The sequence below is a fragment of the Aegilops tauschii genome, chromosome 1 (assembly GCF_002575655.3).
Source record: "Aegilops tauschii subsp. strangulata cultivar AL8/78 chromosome 1, Aet v6.0, whole genome shotgun sequence".
In the NCBI taxonomy this organism is placed as follows: Eukaryota; Viridiplantae; Streptophyta; class Magnoliopsida; order Poales; family Poaceae; genus Aegilops; species Aegilops tauschii.
The window spans coordinates 506,062,035-506,065,492 of NC_053035.3; positions in this window are offsets into that span (position 1 = coordinate 506,062,035).

Consider the following 3,458-nt stretch of genomic DNA (forward strand, 5'->3'; position numbering starts at 1 on the left):
CCTTTGGCTAAAATTGCAAGCAAAGAAAAGATGAGCCCGATCTTCATGCTGTTCAAGGTTGCTTAGCACACATGTGTCATCCTGGATGATCCAATGACGACGTTGCATCATATCCCTAGTGTTCAAACGATCCATTAATAAAAGCCAGCCAAACACTTTGAACTTGAGTGTGCATGCACACTTCCAAATCCATTTAAAGATGGGGTCAACCACTAGGTGTGAGAAGCAAGAGTCATAGTATATCTTTGACATAAAAACACCAGACTTCGAAGGCCACTTCCAAATGTCATTGCTCTCACCATCCAGAATGATCATAGGTAGCAGGGCCTGGAGCTGAGTTAATTCTGAGTAGGCCTCCTGTGACAGAGGCAAATAGAAATGATCCAAGACATCAGGCCACTCCATAGACTCCTTGACAGTGATTGCATCATCAACTACAAATGAATGTAGCCTCGGGAAACAGCCGTGTAAAAGAACAACATGATTTCCCAGCTGCCAACGGTCGAGCCAAAAAAGCACCGTGTCGCCTACATGAACTTGTGGAACAGCAAGCTTGCAGAAATCAGGGTATAAACGCATGACATCACGCCACCAAAAGGAGCCACAGATCAGGGTGCTTTGAGGTGGTGACGATGCATAATAAGTGTCCCAAATTAATGATACCCAAGGCACATCCACTTTATTATAGAACTTGAAGAGATGCTTTAGTAACAAAGCCTCATTTTGAATGCCCAAGTTAAGAACACCCAAACCGTCGAATTTCTTAGGGCGACAGACTAAATCCCAAGCCGTCAATGATTGACGCGGGTTATCCGTGTTGCCCCTCCACAGACATTGCCTCATCATTCTCTCTAACTGCTGCAAAATGCCCTTGGGAAGAGATAAGGTACACAAGAAGTATATTGGCATGGAACACAACACTGACTGTAGAAGTTGCAGTCGGCTTCCTTGATTTAGCAGGCATGAGGAAGCAGATAAGCGTCGCTCAACGCGATCAACCAGAGGCAGCAGATCATAGATTGTAGGCCTAGAAGTTCCCATTGGCAAGCCTAAATACGTGAATGGCATTGACCCAACATCGCATCCGAGCAAAGAAGCCACCCTAGCACCTTCCGCATCAATCATGTTTATTGGAATGAGTGAGGACTTGCTAAAGTTTACACGTAGTCCTGTTGACACCGCAAAAGTGTCAAGCATCTCCTTAAAAGCAATAAGCTGATCATCGATCGCAGGCAGAACAATTAAAGTGTCGTCGGCATATTGTACAATCGGGTAGTCGCTGGAGTTGGTTGGGATTGGCAGTGAGAGGATATTCCTGGAGCACATCTCATTGACTACAAATTGCAATAAGTCAACCGCAATCACAAAGAGCAACGGTGAGAGAGGATCCCCCTGACGCACGCCCGTTCTGCAAACAAAGTGATTGCCAGGCACGCCGTTGAGAAGCACAGAAGAAGATCCCGTAAACAATATGCTATTGATCCATCCAGTCCACCGGCAGTCAAAACCCTTGCTTTGTAAAATTCTGAGAATAAGTTCATGCTCAATTGTGTCCAAGGCCTTCGTGAAATCCAGCTTAAGAAGGACGATGGGTCGCTTCGAAGCTTTGCATTGGTGTATATACTCAAAACACCAGGCCAGGCAGTCTTGAATAGAACGACACCGAAGAAATCCATATTGATTGCGGTGGATGCATCTTAGAATCACTTTCTGAAGGCGGTTAGCAAGCAGCTTAGTTAAAAACTTCAAGCACGTGTTGGTCAACGAGATGGGCCTAAAGTCTCCAACAACTTCAGGGCTCAGCTTTTTGGGTATCAGAGTAATTAATGAAGTATTAAGACATTCCAGATTGCATCTGCCCTCATAGAACTCCTGCACAAGTTGCATGAAATCCTCCTTTTTTAGGATTGGCCAACACTTCTTTAAGAACAAACCAGAAAAACCATTGGGGCCAGGAGCACGATCCGGTGGCATGTTCTTAATGACAGATTCAACCTCGGAATCAGAGAAAGGTTGGGATAAATCCTCAAGGCCATCAACACGCGCAATTAAGGTGTCCAAGTCAAAACCCATGCGGATTCCTTTTGCCTTGCCCATTCTCTGATTAAAATCAGACCAAAACATGCCAGCTAGTTGTTGATGATCCGAGACCACATCACCTTCTGCATTCTTAATTGAAGAAATTGTGTTTCTCCGAAACCTTTCGGTGGCCATGGCATGGAAAAATTTCAAATTTTCCTCACCAACTTTAATGCTGCGTATAGTACAACGTTGCTTCCAATATACAAATTGCCAATGTAAGATATCCTCAAGATGCAATTTGACAACTCGCCTGAAATTAAACTCCGGCCTAGACAAAGGCCTAAACTCCTCCAGTCCATCAAAGTAAAGGATCACTTTGTTGCAGTCAGAAATGAGCGCCTTAACTGTGGACAGATTGAGGTGCCATTGCTTGAGGGCATATCGAAGAGCCTTGAATTTAGAGGAAATAGTTAAGGCAGCCGAGGATCTGGCCACAGACTTGCTCCAAACTTGGGCAACACAATCGTAAAAGCCAGGCAACTCAATCCAATAATTTTCAAAGCGAAAGACTTTAGCCTTACGAATAGCAGTAGCAATCAAGACCACGCACGGGACATGATCAGAGGCCGTGCGTGCAAGCGGCAGAACTAGCGTGTTGGGATGATCCGAAGTCCATGCAACTGAAGTAAAAAACCAGTCAATCTGTTCAAGTAAAGGTTCAGATTGCATATTGGACCAAGTGAATTGTCGTCCCTTAATTGGTAGCTCAACAAGACCCAAGTGGCCAATCACTTCATTAAACAGAAAGATATCGCTGACATTACCCCCAGGTAGGTTATGATTTTCCAACGACCGCATAAGATTGAAATCGCCCAAAAGCAGCCAATTATCATCACAATTGATGTCAAGATTGTATAACCATTGCACAAAATCATCGCGGGCAGGACCCTGGCAAGGGCCGTAAACTGACACAAGTGTCCAAACTTCAGAATTATGCTTAGAGCGGAATTCCAGAATAATGCCATACTGCCGTGGCTCAATTAATTTACCCTCAAAGAAAGAGGAGTTCCAAATGATGACCATGCCAGCCGAGGCACCCACCGAAGGCACATACGAAAAATTGTCAAAACGTCATGGACAAAACTTCCTAATAAACCTGTGATCAATATGCATGCACTTCGTTTCTTGGAGACAGACCACAGAGCAGCCACTTTCATCAATCTTTTTTTAACCGCTAATTGCCGTGCTTCAGAATTAAGACCACGCACGTTCCAACATAAAACCTTCCAGTCTTTAAACCCGGACTGGTTCATTACAAACCATAATAGAAAGCAACAAAAGTAGATCACGCAATGACCTACACTGACCAACTAAGCATAGCCATGGGAGAGAGAACCCAAAATGAAAACATAAATAGAGATAGATGACGTTTAAAG